General features: G+C 49.7%; 1 long non-coding RNA gene across 20 annotated transcripts in view; it reads right to left on the bottom strand.

Annotated features, from left to right (window-relative positions):
- Nucleotides 1–22,651, bottom strand: part of LOC104148264 (uncharacterized) — a 175,544-nt gene that overhangs the window by 47,461 nt on the left and 105,432 nt on the right. For 15 of the 20 annotated variants that reach the window (XR_011141828.1, XR_011141831.1, XR_011141827.1 and 12 more), the window contains 2 exons: nucleotides 16,779–16,869; nucleotides 16,353–16,655 (listed from right to left, as the gene is read on the bottom strand). This is a non-coding gene — a long non-coding RNA (uncharacterized lncRNA). Of the gene's footprint in view, nucleotides 1–8,592; nucleotides 8,676–9,815; nucleotides 10,575–16,352; nucleotides 16,656–16,778; nucleotides 16,870–21,123; nucleotides 22,215–22,651 lie in introns of those variants that run through there. The other 5 variants (XR_011141830.1, XR_011141834.1, XR_011141837.1 and 2 more) reach the window with 5 other exon arrangements.

Here is a 22,651-nt window from a genome sequence, read left to right as displayed (position 1 = left end):
CAGAAAAAGTTGTTTCCCATTTACCCTTTTGGATGTCTGTTTGGATGTTCTGGATGTTTGGAAGACATGAAAGAAAAAACTATTGCCAGCAAGCTGCAGTAGGAACGCGCTTTACACTTGCTCCCCAAACCCTGCATTAATTTGGGCTCTCCCAAAGGTTTCGTGCCTTCCCAGCTGCACTTCCAGCTTCCCCACGCTCGGTACCCAAGCCAAGGTGTTGGAAACACTGGCACTCGCATGACTGCTGCACGTATTTGCTCAGCACAAATACAGTAACATGCCTGTCACATTTCTCATTCCCCCGTGAATGGACTGTATTCTGCTGTTTGGCTCATGAACTAGAATTCAACTTCTGAAAAGCCCAGAAATCCCAAGATTTCTGACCAGTTCAGTACTGAATCTGCTGAAGGGCTAGAAGAGACTGTACCCGCGTTTACCCAGCTACGATTTTTCGCCCAAGAAAAATTCAAGATGACGGGCAAAGTAGAGGAACTTGTAGCCCTTTCCCTTTGGGACAGGCTGATGTTCCCACTCGGGGGTGGAGCTGTTGCTGATGGCACCCTCTGTGCCACCATAAATGCTAAGTGCCTTCTGCTCCCCTTTGACTGCGGCTGTTTCCTTTACGTCAGGGACTGTTGTTAGGGAAGAGGAATAAGCGATTAGTTTGTAGATACGTAGGGCAAGACTCCCTGGCTGTGGCCACCTTTGAGGAGTGCAGTGGGACACCACCTGCCTGGGCCACCTCTCTACCACTGCAGGTGTCCCACAGTCCCCTCTGGTGGCCCCTCTCGATCTTGCCCTCAAACACTGAACAAGGGGTTGTGGCACATGAACAAGGGCACAGGAACAGAACATGAAAGCCAAGTTTTGCAGTCGTATGGTTATGGCCTGGGTCTCATCCAAAGGTGGTGAGGTGGCGGGTGATGCTGCAGCGTGTCCAGCCCGTGCAGAAGCGGGTGAGTAGGCAGACAACAACACGCACGTGGCGCAAGGAGGCTGTTCTTTGTAAAAACCACAAAGTCACCTCGCAGTCCTCCACGACCTCAGCAATAACCTACCTCCTGAATCCACCCGGACTGAGCACTGGGCAGGCTACGAGCACTGCTTTGCCCTGTGCTCATCATGCCGTTACCCTACACTCCCCTCTCTGGCAACTCATGTCTTGGCCATCGATGTGAGCCCTTCAGGGTGAAGACCATTGCTTTATTATACCTTTACACCATTACAGTACTTTGTAGCAGTTTCTAAGCCAAAATCCGCTCAACTAAGAGTATGCGCGCTCTGAATGTTGCGCCTAACACAACACGGGCATCATCTCTCATTGACACAGTGCCGGATATGCACAAACCCAATAAATCCCTGAAGGTCCATGTACACCCTGACTTGGTTCTGCAAAGCAGCCCATCTACCACATTTGATAATCTGAACATAACTTCTGAATATTGCTTGATGAAGGTGTAAGGGATAGCCTTGAACTTGGAGACCAGCTACTGTACTTTTGACATAAACTTTTTTTGTTGCCGTAAGTACACGTTTAGAGACACAAGGCCAAAATAAAACAAGGAGTTTTGGCAATTTCACTCACTTATTAACACCTTCTGCAACTTTGTTCACAGACACTGTTTTAAAGCAAAGGCAAATTGAGCAGTACTAAATTGTGCAGATTTTTAAATGCCAATAATATGTACATCATGTATTTATCTTAAAGATGTATGGCTCTATTTTGCCCTCAGACAAGCAGAGCTAAACACCACGCATCTGGGGACTTTAACCACAGGAAAATTCCTTTACCCAAGGTCTTTGCAGAATTTGAGCACTGGAGGATTTTATACAATCCTTTACCCTTGCTCAATTAGAGAGTGAAAGCAAGAAATTGCATTTAATTTCATTATAGAAGTTCTTCCCAGGATGGGCAATAAAGACACATTCTTACACTCACTCCCCAGGAATGTTATCTTCCCTTCAGCCTAGAACCAAACTCAACTGCACAAAGTTTTACTTGGAACTTTTTTCTCCTAATTCCTACCAGGAACTTCTTCCCCTCCAAGTCTCCATCTAAACAAGGTCACTTGGCGAGCACATGAAGCAAAACTACAAGGATGCAAGACCATTGATTGCAAACTAACTAAAATCTATCCTTTATCCGGACAATCCTTGGCATTAGCTTGTTGATCTAGTTATATTATTTAGATGTTTACTTCTGTTAAAGATACTTAGGTTTCATAAGCCTGCCAGCAAGAAAATAATGAAATTGAGCCTATGACTTTTTCTCCTCCTTTTTTTTTTTTTTTTAAAGTGGTATACACCAGTGTTTTCAGGATTGCATGACTGCTTTGCTTATACAGAGCTAGTGATACGAGGCCAACACAGCTGCCCATGCTGTGGACCTCCTCGTCCATCCCAAGTGCTTGTTGCCACCCAGAGCCTTACTCCTTTGCTGGTGGAAGGATCCCACTGGTGTTCCTTAAACCACCACAGGGCAAAGCGAACCTGCTCAAGGGCTAACAGAGGTTGTCTGAGTCAACTCTGCTGACTTTGCTTGAACTGGAGTAAGGCCCATGTCCTGGAAGCAGACCTAGGGGACTAGCAGTGTCCAGGAGGTGGGTGAAGGCATCTCCATCCAGGGTGGCTGTTTGCCAAAACAGTCCCTTCCCCTGGAGGGTAGGTTTTATTGTCACCTTCACACCAACCACTCCATGTGTGCTCCTTGTGTTTTATATCGATTCAACTGAGAGGCATAAGGCAATTGAACAACAGGGTATTTTTATGTCATGAAGACTTGTCCATTAGAAACAATTAACTCTTAGTTTTAATATTTATGGTCTGCATCTCCAGTTGCTGGAAGTCAACAACATCGCGAGAGGTGAGAAGGGTTATCCTAGATCCTCCAGCCAGTACCTGAGACATACAGTCACTCCACGCTCATGCAATTGAGGTAGAAGCTCAGGTCACCCCAGTGCAAAGCAGTCACGCTGAGCATGTTAGCTCGCCCTTGTCACATGCTGCACCACAGCTCAGGGCCAGGACTCTCAGATTGCATCCAATGGATTTTCATCTTTCACTTCAGAGCAACCAAGACGAAAGCCACCCCCACGTGTTGACTGCATGCAAGTGAACTGAAGGCCCTCAAGAAACATCACTGTTCCTCAACTCTGAGCATGTTTTTGCCCTGCTCTTTGGCCAGGGTTATCTCTTCTGTTCCTTCCCAAGTGCTAACTCTTCAATCTCTCCCCAGAAAAAAGACTTTCCTGTGCTTTTGCCTGCTACTCTCCTTCGGGTTTGCTGCTCCATATAAGTCCATACAGCTGATTTCCCTATCTCAAGAATATTCCTCCACATCTACTTCTGTCTCTTATGCTTGACTAGAAAGCAGAGATATCAGAAAGTGGACAGAAATGACACTCGTAGCATCCCTTCCTTTTATTTGGCACATAATGTCAGGGATACTTCTTACAGTCCACATATTTCATCCAGAGTATAACAGTGCGATTATTACAATATTACAACCCAAAGCAAGATGACACTAATACCACATGTGGTATTCGCAAAAGCATACAGTGTCCTCTTATTATAAATCAGCCTATTCTGTGTGCAGTTAACACTCCCTTGAGTTTATTTTGCTTGTATATTTTCCTTCTGTGTCCCTCAAATATGAGCCTTCCCCTCTTACTATAATGGAGCATTTGCTGAGAGGCAAATTAATCTTTATCTCCAAGCAATTAGAAATTTCCAACTCTCTCAGACCACACACTGGGCAAGAAGGACAACGAGCCGAGGACTTCAAACGCTGAGAAAGTAAGGTACATTAGCTACAAGAATGTTTATATTTTGGGAGATCATAGTATAATGTTGACACTTCTGCTTATTTTTTTTCCTCTAACGCATGAGTTGATGATGTAGAGGGTTTTAACTTGGGATACACAGCTTCCAAAATAGAGAGAAAGATGCACAAACACTTAATTTACTTTGGTCAGTGTTGTCATTCGCACACCCCCCATGCCAAGAGACATGCCACGTGCTCAAGCCATTCGCCCTATGTTCCTCCAGCAGTTATTTCACTGACAGAATATCAGCAGCTTGTCATTATGTAGGCATTTAATCTCAGTTGGCTATTTTATAACCATTGCTTTGTCCCATCTCTAAAATTAACATCTAGCATTAACATTTTTGAACGTGACTTTAAAGCTTTAAGGCAAATATAAGTAGAGATAGACACATATAAAATAGGTTGACTTGGCATGCTGACATGCCTTCTGAAATGGCAAGCATGAAGGCTGTCTCTTTTCATGGGGTGCAGTACATGCTTTGGAACTGTTTGATAGTTTTAAAATATTTCTGATGCAACGGGTTGTAATGCTTTCCAGATGCTTATAGAGAGTGCAAAAGGTAACAGCACAGACACTTCAGTGTTTTACCTCTCTCCACGGTTCTTCCTACGTTAAAAGAAATGCTCCCATCTTATCTCTAGTTTACTAGTAAATATGGGTTATTCACTTCCCCTAGTACTAAACTGAAAATGCTGTTAAATGTACCATAAACAAAACTTATGAACTTTTTTTTATGTGATTAAAATGGTCATAACTATCTGATGTTTCTTGCTGATTGAATCTGCCACTTCCATTTACTAGGAAAATAAATAACACATGTTTGCTGTCTTTCTAAAAGGTTCCTATTTATTCTGTGGTCATTTCCCACTTATGATATTTCCAGCTTAATTTCATAAAACAGCTTTTACATGGCAAAAAAAAAAAGGGGCTCTTATTGTACATTGTCTTCAAAATATTTTGCCTTTGAGCTGTGGGCTTTTATTTGTAGGAACAACCAACCACCCTGTCTGTGAGGCCTGTATTCCTCCAAATTAAAAAGAGAAACAGCTGTATGTCTTATAAATGTCTGCAGAACTTCGGCTAGATACTGTCAAACTGTTTGCTTCCCTATCTTCCCACAGGATAAGCCTCCCAAAACCCCCATGCCAGAGAAAAACACAGGTAAAAGGCAAACAAGTGTTCTCTCCATGCGTGCTTGTAGATGCAAGTCATCCGCTCGTCTTCAGCAAAGGGCTTATGGCTACTTTGCGGGACGTCCTTAAGATTTAAGGGATATAAATCTGAAAACCAGTTGTTTGGTCAGTAGCGATGGATTAACACCACAGCTGATTTGATTTTCCAAGTGAGGGCTGTGGCACCTGTCGGTCATCAACATAACACTAATTACGGCCCATTCTCAGCATTTTACTGCAAGCCTTGTGACAAGCTGCCCTTTTCAAGCCCCAGGCTGCTAGATTCAAGGGGTTACCCGAACATCTCAGTTTCACACCTCTCTCTTGACTTCACGCAGGTGGCAGGAGGTGGGGGTGCTTTCAAACGACTGGGTCTAGCTACGAAAAGCTTTGAGAACAGGAAGAACTGTAACCTCAGGGCTCAGGATTAAAAAGAGAAAAGTAATTTTTTAAAAAAAGATTCATGGTTCTGCTGAAGGGGAAAAAAACCAGTCTGATTTTGCAGCCTACTTGAGGACCTGTGAATGCTTCAGGTGGGCAGTGTCTGCCTGCTAAGCGTGCACTCTCCAGCCTCCTCAGGGTCCCGGCAGGCACCTGCGGGAGCACAGGGCTGGCCCCATCCGCCCGCACGGGAACGCCAGCTGCGGCCCAGCACATCAGCCCTCGCACATGCCTACCTCGCGCAGGGTTGTCAGTTTTACGAGATGGGCTGCGTTGTGCTCGCACATAACGATGAGCAGATTTGAGCCCTAAAATCCGGAGAGCTCAACAGCTGCCCCCAAGTCAAACAGGAACAGAGACAATGCATAACTGAAATGGCAAGTCATGGGATAATTAAATTATTTGTGACAGTAAACCAAAATAGAAAGAAACAAAAAAACTAAAACAAACAAACAAACCAGACACAGAGCCATATGCTCCCATGTGCTGCGCGCCGCAGAGCGCAGGGAGTCATTGCAACGCAGCGCCGAGACCCCGCGGCCCCCAGCCGGCGGCAGGGCGCTCGGCCTGGCAGAACGGGGCGCGTGGCCGGCGAGCCCCGCGGCGCCCACCCAGCCCGCCTCGGGCTGTGAAAAAAAAAAAAAACCCTCTCTTCTAACAACAACAGAGGGGCACAGAGCAGCGCAGCCGAACTCCTCCGCAACCGCCTGCCTGCTAGGTGCAACGGGGTGGTCTGGCCAGCAACGCCGCACTACTAATAAAAATTGTCTCCATCCGCCCAGGGCGGCGCAGTGCCTTATGTACCGTCAGACTGATGCCTGGAGGGCCGGACTCTGCTCCTGGGAGCGTAAAGCCGCCGGTTAAACGCCGCACTGGCCTCGCTGTAATCCTGCCTGCCGGTGGCTAGCACGTGGCTGTGCTGCTAGGTAGAGCGCTGCAAATCCCATCGCTGGGCCGGCCGCAAAGAAAGGTGAGGCCTTCACGAGACGCTCTTTCCTGTACATTAAACACCAGTCTGCACCGAGCAGTTAATGCTAGCAGATGGTAGGTCTCCAAGAAGTCAGGTTCTTGTGATTAAATTAGAATGTTTCTATGATTTGTTAAATGAACTAAATTAAGAAAGGGAAAAAAAAAAAAAAAACCAGCAAACCTGCAACTAAACCCCAGCTAACAACCTGGAGTTTCTGCAGATGATCTAAACCTGTTGGTAGTCTCTGCAGACAGACTCTGGTGAGCTTCTCACAAAGTGAGAGCTCGCCCTGAACAAGGGCACGCACGAAGGGATCGCCTTGGACACGCCACCAACAGCGGCAGACAGCTCCTGCTGCTGCTGCTGCTGCTGCGAGGGCTCCCCAGGCGCCTTCGGCGCTGTCGCTGCCGACGCTGGTGGGACTCTCACGTCGCGCGGGTGAACGATAAACTTGCGTTGCTGGGAGCCCAGTGCCGGTGCGACAGTTGCATTTGTGCTGGCTGCGCGGTGTTGTACCAGCTCTGGGGGGCTTTTTTAAGGGAATAAACGTCCTTGGGTTTGGGCATCAGCATTATGGGTTAGCTCCACCACCTTTCCAAGGGCTGCCGTGAGCTTGCTTGGCCTCACTCAAGTTCAGCAGCAGACCTCAGCAGCAGCTAACGCCCAGCACACCTCTGCCACCAAGGCCTCAGCAGAGGGGCCACATCACTCCTTAGTCAAAGCGTGAGATAACACAGGGAGGTCTGTTTTTATTAGAGAGGTCCGCAATTACACGAGAGAGGTTGAAGGTGGCCACGGAGACCCTCCTGTCTGCTGTCCCCTCCCTTTCTCAAAGGGCAGCGAGGGACAGTGAGCCAGCGCGGGTGCCTTCTCCAGCCTTACCCACATCCCTGGGGAAAGCGTGCCAGACAGGCGCGGGAGGCCAGCGCGGAGGGGCGGGCAGGTTGGGGAGGTGCAAAAGGGAGAGGACGCGGGGCCAGAGGCTCTGGGGACGCTCGCTCCTCCGTAGGCGTGCACACCATCGCTGGGTCACGCCGTTTGCTTCGTGCACGCGCGTGCGTGTTAAAACAGATAATTTGCGGAGTAGGAACATGAAAATATGGCAGTGTTTACAGGCAACAGCAGTCTCCACCTTCAGATGTTAATTATACATTAGAACTGGACAAATTATTCATTGGGAACAGTTTGGGCTCAGGGGGAAAAAAAAAGCAGTTGTCTCCTCTAAATACTGCAACTACAGCCTTTGTTAAGGGCACTTAAAAATACACAATGAATTTTTATGCACACGCTTCACAACACGCCTGTACTTAATGATCAGCATGACCAGTCGACAATCTCAACAGTTTATGTATGTACCAAATTTAGCTTGTTTATCAGTTGCTCAAAAGTCGCTCAGTTTTTTAAAATATTATTATTATTACCCCTGACATTATCTCTGACATGCTGGACCTGCAGCCTTTGGCTCCAGTTTGGTGCTGTCCCTGGACCTATCCTTGTCTAAAAGCAAAATTTGCTGGGAGCTTGGTTACCAAGTCCCAGGCAAGGATTTCTGGGTTTTCTGAGATAACTCCAAGCAGAATTAAGCACTGATCGAAGAACGTCTCTGTACATGTGAAAACACTCTTCAAGAACGCCGTCTGCTAACAAGCCAGCAGTGAGCAGCCACATCTTGCTGTGGGTCAGGTTTCTTAATCCGACGTGTTTTCTCCCACCACTGGCTGGACTCCGCACTGTTTGTGAGAGCAGCCCGAGCTCCCTGCTCCAGCCCTGCTGTCACCCCGCAGCCAAATCCCTCCTCGTTTCGCCTGCGCCAGCGCCCCTCTCAGACGCTGAGTTTCTGTTCTTCGACAGAATTTTTCACGAGCGCTGCAATCCCATTTTCACTACGAAGTGCACCCAGAATTATTTTTTCACGTGAAGAAATTACTGCTTCCATTAAATTTTGTTTAAGCTTTAGCAAGACAAGGCCCTCATACGTAATTTTGTTTGATGCTTCAGAGAAAAGGAGGGGAAAAGAAGAAAAGCAAACAGATGCAAACTTTGGGGGGGAAACTTTTTCATGAATTCAAAAACACTAAAATAGCATGGAGTTGGATATTTACAACTTAATGTTTTTTAATTCAGCAGAACAAAATCTCTGGTTTTCCTTATTGACTGTTAACCACAGTAACATAAGACTTACTCAATTTCGTCTTTGTTCCTTTAATATTGGGAATTTCTTTTTTATTTTATTGACTAGGAAACATCCAGTTTTCTGGCTGGAGCCTATTATGTAAAGAAAGCATAAAAGGACTCATTACTTCTTAACTACTCGCAGGGAAGCGAGGGGAGTAACTGTATTATTTTCAGCGAGATCAGCAGCTGGTAGCATTAGTATTTCAAACAACGCGTTTATAGTATCCCATACCCCAAACGCTTTGAAACAACACTAATGCAGGATCCGACCGACGCATCACGCAGGCAGGCACAAGCGTGGGCCGACGCACGCTGCGCGCGCTGCGCTTGCTGGTGCACAGGGGGTTCTGCAGCATCCCCCTCCAGCTAAGCGGCAAGGCGGATTTCCAAGCACAAGCGTTCAAATGTCTTAGGGATTAATTCAGAGTTATCTTCCGTGAGCTGCCCTGGCTGCAGCCGGACCCAGCTCGGCGCAGGCTCCTCCCTGGGCAGAGGGGCGCAGCTGGATGTTTCCCCCAAATTCTGCCCCACCGGGGCAGCTCCCCAGGCAAAAGGGTGTTGGGGGGGGGGGGAACAGGCAAATAGGGGGAATACGCGATGAGGCAGCACGTCCTCCTCTCCCTCAGAGCAGCCCTGGTGCCCACCTCCAGCACGCCTCGTGCCAGGGCCTCTTCTTTTCAGGGGCTGTCTAAATATTACATTGGGTTTGAATACAAAATTCAAAGTTTTTTTTTTTTTCTCCCCCTCCTCCCCTCCTTCTCTTTAAACCCGCGCAGTCATTAAACCAGCGGGTTAAACAGCGAAAGAGAGAATTTGCCTTGGGGCTGCAGGCGCTGCAATACCGTCCTCGCCAGAGACTAAACACTGCAAACCGCGCGGCGGGTAGCGGCCGGGCGTTTTGGAGGAGGTAAACAATAACCAGCGACGAAGCGGAATTGGGGCCACTTGTTGTGCAGTCGCTGATGAAACGCCAGCAAAACTGAGTCGGTTCAAAATGACATGTTTACATGACATCAAAGAGCCTGAGCTGACTTTACGTTATATCTGTGACAAACGTATATATTGGATCACTGTTTGCCATTTAGACCTCCTCTGATTACTTCTCATTGTGAAGAGAAACATTTGCGATTCTGCTCGCTTGGTAAATCTGCGGAGTGACTTGTTAGCGACACATGCAGAGAAAGTTGTTGAAAAGCCCTTCTGGGCCTACCACAGTAAATATGTACTCACACACCCGGTAACGTGCTGCTTCTCGTTGCCTTAAAGACGAGCGCGGAGAGGGAGGCGGATACGGCAGTACGCAGACACGCCGTCGTCGCCAAGTATTTGCACGTTGGACAGGGGAAACGGCCCCTTGCCCGGGCCGCGCAGACCTGCTTCGCGCCCCTCTCGCTCTCGGGCGTTTCGGGGCTTTGCAGCCTTTGTGGAAAAGGGTCTGGGGGATTATTCCTTGTCCCGGAGAGCTGTTTTTAATCGCTGAAGCTGCCGATCCCGAGGGCCCTGCTCCCAGCAGGCTGCGGGAGGCAGCGCGGCAGCTGCCCGGGCGCGCCGAGGGCTCCTGTCCGCGGCACCCTCCCTGCTCAGGGCTAGCGCCTGCGACGCGACTCTCGGAGGACTCCTGGTCGACCGCAAGCCCACGGCGCGAACGGCCTTTCCCCGTCATCCCCCTAACATACCTCAGTGAGACAGGGAAGGGGCTAGTGCCTCTATCCTGCCAGCTACAGGGTAGTTCTTGTACTGAAACAATTCTGTTTTCTGGGCGGTCTGGGGCCCCGGGGGAGGCCGAGCAGCCAGCGCGTTACAAGAGCTTGCGGCAGAGCAGCGCCGGTCGGGGCTCGCAGCTGCGCCTCCCCCGGGGAGGGGTCCCCGTGCCGCGCTCGTCCCCGTCCCTCCGGAGCCGTGACGTGCCCTTGCTGAGCTGGAAATCACCCATCTGGTTCGCAGGGGCTTTTCCCGGCCCGGCACGACCTTCTCCGAGCGCCACGGAGGCGGCGGCGGCAGCGCGCTGCACCCTTCACGCTCCCACAGCCGGAGCGCCCGGCCAGCACCCCGAGGGCACCCGCTCGCCGCGCAAACCCGGCTGCCTCCGCGCGGGCCGAGGCAGAAGGAGCAGAGCGCGGTCTGTGACGGAGCTGGCTCCAGACGTGGCTTTCTGCTCACAGCAAGCCAGCGGGGAGAGCGCTGCAGCGGCAACCCACGCGCGTTTTATCGCCGTGGCTAGCGCGAACGCCGCGGCGGCGGCGGCAGCAGCAGCAGCACCCGAGCGCTCAAATCAGACCTTAAATCGATTCCTCAAACCCCCCACGCTCTGACACAGCACTGCTCACTACTCGCAGACATCCTCCAGGCCCCAAGCCTTCCTTTGGGAAGGAATCGCGCTTCCTGCACGCGTCGCAGAGCGCCCGGGCCGCAGCCCCGCGGGGACCGCCCGCGCGCCAGCCAGCAGCGCTCAGCGCCCTGCAAAGCCTTTCCTCCCTCGCTCTGCCGTTCAGGACGGAAACGGAGAAAGGGGTTTCAACCTGCTTGCTGTTATTTCTGCTATGTTGTATTCTCCCTTTCTGCCATTGCCAGCCACGTTTTCTCTCCGGCAGGCAGCAGACGTAGCTGGTTGCTGGTCACCCACCAGCCAGGGACGGCGGCGCTCGTCGATCAGCAAGCAGCAGCTCTGCTCCCCTCTGCCAGGGCAGAGACCGTCCAGGATGCACAAATCCCAGCCTCACGCGTTGTAGCGGTCTCTTCGCACTATCTGGCCAGCTTCTACATTTCATTTTGACTTTGTTAACTTCTTTTTTTTTTTTAAAAGCATGTTTATGATTATCATACACTAGGAATGCACTAAAGCATACTGGAGGAAGGAGCTGTTGCGGGGGGAATGTATAACATGTGTGCACACAGCTCGGTAACGCTACCCCCTTTCCACTGATAAACTCGGACAGATTTTAAAAGCAGATATATTAATAAATACTGCAGAGCGCGGACAGTCAGGCAGCTGCCGCCCCGGAGCGGGGCTCAGGGGACGCACCCGGCTCTGCAACAGCCTCACCGCCGCCTCCCCCGGGCAGGCCCCACTACCGGGCACGGCCAAGAGCACTAAAGAGAGAGCAAGTTCTCAGCGCTGAAGAACAGGCCTATTTTGGCCTGTGTTTATAGGTGCACCCTTGTTACCGCAGGTCTCCCGTGGGACCTGCAAGACTTCTTTTGCTCAAGGGAAGAAACAGGAATCACGGCATTGAGCGCTGCCCGCGTTGCGCTCCCTCAAGATGCAATTCACACGCCCAAGGAGGACTGGGGCTTGGTTTACGTAGAAACTAATGGCCATAAAAACCCCACTCTGCAGCCTAGTGACTGAAAACCCAGCTGCGCTCCCGCTCATGCATCATCATTAGCATTTCGGTAGGGCCCTCAGCGACACCTGCTCCAGGAGCGCTTTCCACACTTACACCCGTGCCCGGCGGTCTGCCGACGCCTGGCAGATGTCACCACCGTCCAGGACGGCCTGCAACCAACCAGGCCCGCAACAGGGCCCAGAAGCACACACCCCATCGCCAGCCCTCAGTTTTTCTGCCCATACCAGAGCACGTTTCCTTCTAGCCCACAGCATCTCGTACCACAGCGCTGCAGCACCGCCAGGCAGCCGATCACCACGAACGAAACCCTGGGCTGCCATGCAAAGCTTGCACGAGGCACAAACAGCTTGGCCTTGTCCTTGTGCTTCGGCAGGTCTCCGGCACCCCACTGGGCTGCTCCCGGCGGGCAGCGCCCCGGCGCCCGACCCTTCCCAGCTCCACCACCCCAACCCACGGGAAGCACCGTGTTCCCAGCCACACGCCGGCTTCTCGCCCGTGCAGGGGACCGCGGGATTTGGCCTAATGGAAATATTTACTGGTGGGTTACAAATAATTGCGCATGTTGATATGCGATTGTTAATATGTCTGTTGATATTGATTAAATAAGGAGTAAGATGTTTCCCTTTTCTTTTGCGTGGCACTTTGCCGATTCGTTTCTGGCTGCCTGCAGCGCTGAGCAGCCAGAGCGACTGCCAGCAAACGCTTGGCCAGGCCTTCGCCGAGTGAGTAAAGCGTGCTGAGGCAGCGACCACGTGAGGCCGGGACTTGGGAAACACGCCGCCGGTTTGATTTAGCAAAGAGAGACCGGCCTGCACCGAAAGCTCCTTAGGTCTCTTGGGTCCTGCTGGGACAAGTGTTTCACAGTAAAGCATTTTTCTGGGATTAGGGACGTTTTGCTAAACTTCAAGTTCTCCCCTCCCAAGCAAAGCAGGCATCCAACGCCGATGCCTTCTGCAGCCACCGCGTTTCTACACAAGCTTGCACCAAAGGTGACGGCTCCTCAACAACTGTTTTCCCTCCGGGCACGTCACCAAGGGCATGGCAAAAAAGGGAACAGGTTCATACAGAGCACCATGTAAGGGAGCCACATACAACTTCAGCTGGAAACATGGGATGAAGCGACACTGGTGTTCAAAAACATGTTTTTGTCCACCCCCCCACCCTGTCCCCCAAGTCTGCTTTCTTAAGGAGACAAGATTTATGCCACTGTACTACTCACTCCCCAGTCCCTTCCAGCGCTACGGGACTCTGCTGGCTAATCACAGCCAAAGCAGATACTACAGACGAATCTCAGATTTACCAAATTCCTATAAGTTTTCAGAAAATAGGTTGAAAGACTCGAACTACTGTCCCCTTCGAGGAACAAGACTACAACGTGTAATTACCCACACTATTAGATACACAGCTTCTACACAGGAAAGCCATGTTACGAATACCCCAGTCACAGGGAAAGCTTTAATCAGAAGGGAGGCAAGATAACCCAGCCGCAGGAGAGACCGCCGGCGGGGGGGAACACCCACAGGATGCTTAAGTTCTGCTGCTTTTGCAGCAGTCTTTTTTTCCTCCTCTTAAGGACTGAATAATCAAGCAGCTCCTTTTCCAGCCTTCTGTTCTCATGCTCTTTTTGGATTGCCTTTCTCCGGAGGCTTGCGAGCAGCACAGAGGTGACTGGCTCTGCACCACACCACGAAGAGGAAAGCGGAGGCTGAGCAGCAACCGGTGGGGACTGCAGCAGCTGTACAGCTGCCTCCTCAGGGAGGACAGGAGGAGGAGGAGGAGGGAGCAAGAGCCGCGTACCTGCTGCCTCACGTCCTCAGATTTTAGCTAACGCTGCTTACAAACAGCCTGGCGTGACCTCAGCAGCAGCACGAACCCTTTCCCTAGCCGTGACCGGCGCTCCCCAGAGATCAGGGGCAGCACTCGGCCCCGGCATCCCTGACGCAGGCAGTGCAAAAAGGAGCCGCTATTAACAACATGTTAAGTAAAGGGCTTTTTGACCAGAGACAAAAAGTGGTTGCTGGATAACAGTAACTGAAGGTCCGTACCAGCTGCGCGAGCGCAGGGGTGGGGGCCGTGCCGGCAGCCTGCTCCCTGCTGTTCCCAGGCCAGCCGCAACTATGGGCTCCACCAAGCAGCGGCGGCGCGGAGCATCCCACATTTTTGACACGCTGCCCAGATGCATGGAGAACCGGATCAAGCTGCTGGAGCCAGAGCTCAGCGGCTTCAGGGCTTGCAGGGCCAGGTCGCGCACGAGGCCACGCGCCAGCCCCGCTGCACGCAGCTGCGCCACCCAGCAGCGCTCTCAGCGCCAAGGAGACAGCCAAGCGCCCCGTCCGGTGGCTGGCAGGTCACGCACAGCTCCCGAGCCCTAACACGCTTTCTCAGTGGGGAAGCAAGAGCAGCAAGCAGAGGGTTATATTTTGCCCTGGCCCTGCACAGGCAGGCGAACAATGAGTTTTCTGTCCTTCCTGGTGCCATCGAAGCTCTTCTCCAAATTATCAGGCAGCCCCCAAGAGTAGCATGTGCCTGGGAGCTGCCAGGAAGGGTTAAACAGGGAACGTCTACCTTCCCTGCCCAGCTCCCACGCTGTCTCCCCTAACCCAACTGTGCTGGCACCTCTCCTCCAGCCGACTCTGGGCTTTCTACCGTGCTACTCCTTGCACTGCAACTGCTCCCCTTCCTCCTGCGCGTCCTTCCTCTTCTCCACCCACGCACTGACTAGCCAACCGTTTCAGTCACCGCATCAATCCTCCTACCACTCACAACAATTTAGGTAATATCGTGGATACAGTGCATAAAACGCTCTCACATATTGTGGTAGCAACCCACTCACTCACATTCCCCTGCAAGTTGTAAGCTCTTTGGAACAGAACTGCGGATGCTTCTGTTGCACAACACAGACATATCGCAGGACAAGGGCTTGCCCCGTACGCTCAGGCGGAGAGTCGAGGCACCACCATTCCCACTAGGTGAGTTGTGCCACCACACCTGCGAGTTACAGCCCGGAGAAGAGCGATGCCATGAGCAATCACAAGAGCATGGGACTCCGAGTTCCTCCAAAACACTGCCCAGCCCATCCCAGCCAGACATGGAGGGGCATAAGCTCCTCATGGAAAGAGGCCACCTGGGGCTAAGTCCCAATGAGACTGCTCACTTGATCTGGGGACAGCAACTATGTGTTGCTCTTAATTGGGGTGTCCAGTAATCCCCAGCAACACTATAGTTTAAAGATTAAAAAAAAAAAAAAAAACAGCTTCTACAACTGATTTTAGATTAACTGTACTTTTTTGGTTATTTTTTTGGTAAAGAAAGTGGATGCGACTGGCTTACTACAGTGTTTTTTTTTTTTATCTGCCTCTGGAACAGAGGTGGTAATGGCTTTGCAGGCACAGAATAGGTGTTCTTAAATAAGGCCTGTACCCTTTAACAAAACTTAATTGGTCCCATTTGCAACTCCCCTAAGATATTGAACTCTTTGTACACCTATGCTTTATGCATAATGACTTTTCTCTCTGGTATCAGACAGTAATCATTCCAGAAGGCAAAGATCTCAAAATAACTACAGTATATGCATACAGAATACATTTAAGAGAAAAATCTAAATTGACTGTTCAGACCTTCCTTCACTTGCCAGTGGATCTTCTCCAAACAGAAGGCTTTCCAAGTCGGCGTAGGAAATGCTAAGATAGCATGCTTTCCATATTGTGTTATTGGAGCGTCTTCCAAAAACTCAAGCTTTCCCATACAACAAAATGTCATGAAGAAGGTTTTACTCCAGTCTGCGTATCGCAGGCTGTACATACTGCTTCAGCTACTGTAACGTTGGCAAGCAAAGCTTGTAATGACTTGAAGTACAGTTTAGGATCAAAAAAACTTTGCTTCAGAGCCACTTGCTCATACTGTCTGATTTTCATTACAAGAGGTTTGTGCGTGTGTGTTTTTCCCCCCAGGAATTAAGACAGAGATAAATGTCACTTCAGAATATTTTGGCTTTATGCTTTTACTATACAGTGCCTGATTAATTGAGCTGTGCTGAAGGAAGGGGGAAGGTTACAGCATCAGCAGGTCTGGCTGAATGAGGGAGCCAGGTCAAACTCTGACAGGGTTTTTCAGAGCACAGCGAGAATCTCAGTTTAAAAACCAAAAACTGCACCCAAACGGGTAGGTTTCCCCCTTCCCTCCTGCTAACGTGAAGATACTTGCTTCCACCTCTGATTTAGCAGGGGCATTAAGAAGCAGCCTCTAGAATTACGCCCCTTGGGCATCATTACAACCAAACTACTGAAGTTGGGCACCAACAGCACAAAAAGCAACAAACAGACCACTGCCCTCAAATCAAGCAAAATAACCCAGCAAGAGCGCCCCAAACCAGCTGCCTAGCTGCAGATGTGCTCATACACGCGCGTGCACGCGGTCTCACCTGGCAGAGCCCAGGCTGCTCATCGTCGTCGTCGTCGTCCTCTTCCAGCAACGGCAACAACAGCCAGGCAAGCAGGGACCAGGACAGGGAAACCAGCCCTCAGCCATGCTGCAAGGCACGCAGTCAGCCAGCCAGCCAGCCCTACCCTTCTTTCTCCAGGCCTCAGCTGCCATCAGTGGAGGAAAATCAGCTTGCCCAGAGGGTAACTCAGAGCAGCTGAGGGCAGGCCCCCATCCTGCGCTGCGCTGACACCTCGTGCAAGGGCAGCTGGGCTGCGGGAGCGCCTGGTCCTTGGGTCAGTGCCTGAACGCAAGGGGAAAAAGGAAACACCGTTTCACCGGAAACAGAGTCTTTGGCAAACTGATTCAAGCTAAGTTTTGAGCGAAACAAAATATTCTTTACAGGTTTCGGTAAAAATACACTTACCCAAATAAAGTCCTCCTTTTCATTTTTTTGCATTTGTCAAGTTCTTTGACAGTTACAATTGGATCATATTGGTCAGCCAAAAGCGCGTGTCCTGGGAATGAGAAAATTACCCAGTCAGCCTTGTTCCTCCCCGCTTACAGCAAGGGGCTTGCCACGAGCCCCCTCTCTGCCCGCTCCACTATTGCAAACCCATACGATCCCAGCCTGGGGGGGAAAAACGTGTTTCCGCAGACAGAGCGGGTGTTACTGCGTGGGCACTAGCAAAGGGCCCCTGCTTGCCCCCGAGGGCCTCCCTGGGCCCCGCCACGGAGGCAGAGCTGCTGCCTTCTGGTCAATTGACCGCTTCGGCTCGGTGTGCAGCAATTCAGGGACTCGGCCCCCGGCTCATTTCCCGGGCTGTTGGTCTCTGTATACGGTGCAGAAATCACCTGTGAGTTGCACGCTTAAATTTAAGTTATGCGTGCAGATACACTTATTTACAAAGGTATGCACATATAGTTTGGCCGAGTGCCTACCTGACCAGCTCTGATCAGACAGGATAGCATAAAATAGATCTTTCCATTGGTAACGCACAGTACTGAGTAAATACATGCTATTTTCCGAACGCAGGGAGATGTGTGAGATCCTCAACTCGTGCAAATCACAGCGATTGCACCGAAGCGCAGTGGTCCTGCGGCGCTCTCCTCTCCCACCTGCCCGGATGCTAGCAGCCCTTCAGAGTCACGTTTAGTCAGCCTATACCACGCCAACCTCACGTACTGCTCTCAAATTCAAACTTTTACCTCTGTGAAACAGCAGATGATCTTCAGAAAGAAATCCAAACACCTCACTGCCCAGAAATAAATACAAGATGCCCTTGCGAGGAGCAGAGCGCGTCCAGGAGCCAGCGTTCGTTCCCTCCACGGAGCAAAGCCCACCGACCTTGCTGAAAGCTGGGGCCGTGGCTACCGCGGCACATGAAAACGCAGCGCGCGCCGTCCCACGGCACGGTACATCCGCCTGCCGGCTTGCCAGCGAGCGGAGGAGCGCGGGAAGGCCCGGCGGCGTGGGTGCCTGCAGCGCGAGCTGGGGGAGCCTGGGTTATCTCGCCTGGACGAGTTACTCGGGCCATGTCCAGTGCGAGCTAACAAGGATTTATACCGCTTTGCACCATCCGCTGGTTAGCCTAACCCACGGTTTTCAGAACAACTCTCATGTAAAAGTAATCTTTACTTTAGAGAGGAAAGCTCTTGGTTTCGGGTGAGTCTAAATTTGCTGTTGTTCTGGACTCTGCTGTCAATAAAGCCAACGTGCCGGAAACAGTGAATCCAACCGCTCAGGCCTGGGATGAAAAATTAGCACGCATCCTTTCAAATCCCTACGGGCCCCCTAAAACGACTGTTTCTTAGGAACTGCACCGTTGCGTTCTTGCGGTGTGAGGTTTGCTGGCTGTGAGATCTGTTAAGCTATCCAGGCGAGAGAGAACAGCTGGGGTTTTAACCTGAGTCCCTCTCGGGGCGAAGGGGGAGGCTGGCACGGCCCTGCCCTGGGCCTGTCGCCTTCTCCCGCCGCTCAGCTCGCTCCTCGCCCAGTCCCACAGCCGCCCCCGACAGCGGGGAACAGCAGTCAGGCCTTTACATTCAGCAGAAGCCCACGTATAAATAAATGCTGTGGTATTCTTCAGGGTTTTTTTTTCCTTAAGGAGCCCAGACCAGAAGGTATTTTCATCAGCAAAGTTAGAAGTTGCATGATACTACAGAGGCTGTTATTAATTATTCCTGCTCTGTAAATGGTTTTGCTCACTCAACCCCTCAAGAAGACCTGAAAAAAATTTTACAAGTCATTAAAATACATTCATTTGAGTTATAGCTTCCAATTTTTCCTTTTACAAGTAGCAAACTCTCTGGTACAGAAACTTTTATTTTATAAAGGAATCAAAAAACAAAAACAAACAAAATTGTCCATGAGAAGCTCCCTGTACAGACATCTCCTGGAGCTGCTTGAGGGCCACCACAGTCCTGGCTCTCTCTTGGAAACAGGTTCTGCAGAAGTTTAAGATGTGGTACATAAAGATTTCTCTACAGGGTAGCATATAACCAGCACACATATGCATGCACATGTGCGCACCCCCCCCCCCATGTCTATACTGGAGTAGGAATTGTGTTTCCCACTTTTGGGGAATTTTGAGGGAATCTAATTCCAAAGCATCACAAACCCCAAAAGTTTTGAAATGCACTGCAAAATGGGATTAAAATACACTCCATTGTGGTAAATCTGAAACATCTAATGACAATCGTGAGGTTTTTTCTTTCATCTGTAGTTTTTGAAAAACAAAATTCCAAATGAAATATCCAAACATTCCCATGCCCTTGCACAAGGCTGAAACCAGCTGCCTGTGCCTGCTTATAACACTATTTCCATGAAACCTTTTCTTTTGATGAAACAGCATTTTTGTGATAGAAAATTGCTGAACAGCAGCAAGTGTAAGTCAATATGCCACAGCAAAGAAGTCCAGGTTTAAGACACAAGCTTTCATATGCTGCAGTGGCCATTAGGAAATACAGCTTTTACTCATAGGCTGAACTTGTTTGGCTTGCAATTGTTGAAATCTACCCTAAAAAGCAACTATAAATATGGCATTCAAGCAGAGCAGTCTTCATCTAAGCTTGTTTACCTCCTGGGGTTGTTTACTTTAGAAAGAGTTTTTAGCTAAGTTGGAAAACCCAGCCATGGATTTGCCCAGGTCCCCACTTTCTCTGTGCACACATCCTCACTGGGAGCCTGTCGGGCTCACCACATCCTATGGGAAAACTTCTCTAGCACATCTCCAGCATGTCTCTAACAGCCAGTGCAGCCTTATAGCAATCATTTAATCTTTTTATATCCAGAGATAGAAAGCTTCCATTTTGCTTTCCAAGAGAGAAGGCTTTTAAAAGGAAAAAAAGTGTGTTTTTTTAATTCCCCCCTGCCCAGTGCTGAGGGAGAGCACAGGGAAATAAGAAGTTTCAAAACAACCAGCTTGTGCAATGACATCAGCTCTGGCAAACTGGCCAGAGAGGTTGTTTTCAGAGCTGGTGGAAGGAACAAAAGTGGTCAAAAAGGCAGGTTTGCCCGTGAGCTGCCGGTGGCTTTAGGAGCATGGGCCCACGCCGTACCTTTGCAGCCTGGAGTTTAGATGCAGCATTTCAGAGGTTTCTGCACAGAAAGCAATTCTGCATTATTAGTGCTCTTGTTACTTGACCGTGTGCCTGCGCTGGTTATTGGTATGTGCACAGGACACAGCGAGTTTGTCAGGGCACCATTTCGCAGCTACCTGCGTCCCACTGGCATTCGAACGGTTAATGCCTAAAACTTAGCTTGGCTGGGATCCTTCTTCTGTTTGATGGCTCAACTGAAGCTTGATGTTTATGGTGGAAATTGTCTTGATTCCTTTAGATGAGATGAGCATCCATGGAGTTTGAAAATGCGTTTTAATTAAGATTCTGCTAAATTCTACCAGACACCTACTTGGAAAACAAAGCAACTGAATAATTAACTCTGATGAGAGCAGATGCTGCTCTAATGACAACCTGTTACTGCTCAAGTGCATCATTAGTTGTTTTACTGTGTTCTTTTAATATGTCCAGAGATCCTCAGCTAATGAATATATTGGTAGCAATGCACCTAAAAAAGTTCTTCACTGTGGACTGCTGTAAGGAGGGGAAAAAAAAAAGATAGCCAACAAATTTAGAAAAAATTCAATCAAAATAGTGTTTTTGCTGGCCTGGTTGCTTGCACTTGAAAGCAAGCACTTCTTTAGTTATCCTTATGGGATTATTTTAACCATACATCAAGTGAGGCTTACAAATTGATGAGAATCCAACGATGCATTTATTTACAGATGTGCAGCTCTGTTCCCTGTTACGTTGCCGAGGGGTGAGAAGAGTGGAGGCTTTTTCTTTTCCCCGTGTAATGTGCACAATCATGCATTTGACAAAGTGACTAGAAAAATACAACTAGCATGATTTTACCCTATTATTTCTAGCTCTCAAAAATAAGTCTATCATCCCCTAAAATATAGATGGAAGGATTCAAAAATAGAAAATAGGATATTTATAATTAAATAACCTACTTTAATGACACACTGGACTTCCTGCTTTCACAATATCTTGTGGTTTAATCTTAAAGCATGTATTATTTTTGTATTAAAAACTGTGGGATTCCATTTTGAACTATCAGCATCAAGAAGGATCAGCCTAACCATGAAAGTAATGAGATGAAGTGCCTAAAGTAAGCAAAAACATGAACCAGATCCTCCCATTTGATGTTTTTATATTTCCTCCCCCCCCCCCAATTTTTTTTAAAGTGTCAAAGCTATCCCTTTTACCTTGAAATAATTAAAAGAAACACTGAGGAACACAGTGAGAGCCTCTCTGAGGTGCTACGCAGGGCCTGTTGAGCCCAGCAGCCATCGGGCTAGCGAAGTACCACGCATACTCAGGGCTGACAGGCTTTGGCTCGCCGTGGCACGTGGCAGCGCGAGGAGCTGCTTCTCGCCCCGTCCAAGCCGCCACTTCTCTGCTAGAAAGCAACACATCCACTGTCACTTTGTTAATGCTTTTAAGCAAATTAAAAAAAAAAAACAAACAAAAAAACACAAACCAAAGGCATCTGAATACTCACACAGTTTCAAGAAAATAAGTCAGCCTATCAGTTTCACCCCAGCATCTCATGCCACCTTTATAACAATGCTTTACTGAAAACTAACTTACTATATTATTAAGGGGAGGGGGGGAAAAAAAAAGGAGAAAAAACTTTAGCATTAACCAGCTTGCTTTCTCCCAGGACCAGCTCCTAACTGCAGGCCATATAGCTTTGCAAGCCCCCTTTCCTACTTAAATAATAGAGGGGCCCTTTGATTTTATGGGGCTCATAGCTGAATACTATGCCTTTTACAGAGACCTCGTTGGGTCTGATTAATTAGTAATTGGGGCGGGAGCTATGCACTTCAGTGACTCTTGTGGCCTTGATTGTAAATCGCAATCTGGTGCTGAATCTCAGCAGGTCACATTGCTGTTTTTGCTGTGCCCCAGTGCCACAACTGATTGAATCTGTGTATACCGTATCTTTAAAGACATGTTTTGGGGGCATGGAGGGCTACGTTCTGTTCAGAAGGAGAATTTGGGTTATTTATTTCTGAGGATTCTGTTTGTTTTAAAGCATTTTCATCGATTGTCAGTTGTCCCAATAGATCATGCAGCAATCTAATGGTTTTAATTTGGACTTAGAAAGCCTGCTGACTGCAGGGGCTTTTAGATAGAGGGTAAACACGCAATTCAGACGTGCGTAGCCTAGGATGAGGAACAAGCACTAGCCTGGGTAGCTTCACAACGAAAGAAAGGACAAGGAGGGTACTAGTGCACTTTTTTTCCTATATATTTTCCTACCTCCTGCCAGGAGGCCCTGCAGGGCCCAGTGGGCTGCTCTGCAGCTGGCATGGGCAGTATGGATTGGTTTGTCTCTACATTTATGGCCGCGCGAGCAGGGAAATGCAGAGCCGTCTCGTTTGCAGGCTGTTTCAGTGCTAGTGGAGGAGCCTCAATGAGCCCGTGTGACCCCCAGCTCCCCGGCTGGGCTCGAAGGGCCAGAGGCCCTGGTTTTGCATGGTGTTGGTTCCTGCATCGCTTCCCTCCATGAGGTGCCCCCGTTCCCCCTCCCGGTGCTCGGTGCAGCCTCCGGACCCTTCCCACGACCCAGCCTTTGTGCTCCCGCCTGGCCTTGCACGGTGGAGGAGCCTCACTGCAGCTCGCAGGCGGGCTCACGGGAAATGTGTGGCTGCGCCGTGCTGTGCACCTGGTCCAGATGCTCGCGTCGGGAAGCCCTGCCCACGGGATCAGAGCTAGCGCCTGCGGCTG

This window comes from Struthio camelus, chromosome 6, assembly GCF_040807025.1.
Source record: "Struthio camelus isolate bStrCam1 chromosome 6, bStrCam1.hap1, whole genome shotgun sequence".
Taxonomy (NCBI): Eukaryota; Metazoa; Chordata; class Aves; order Struthioniformes; family Struthionidae; genus Struthio; species Struthio camelus.
Note: the sequence above shows the minus strand (reverse complement) of the source record. Positions and strands in the feature narration are given on the sequence as shown.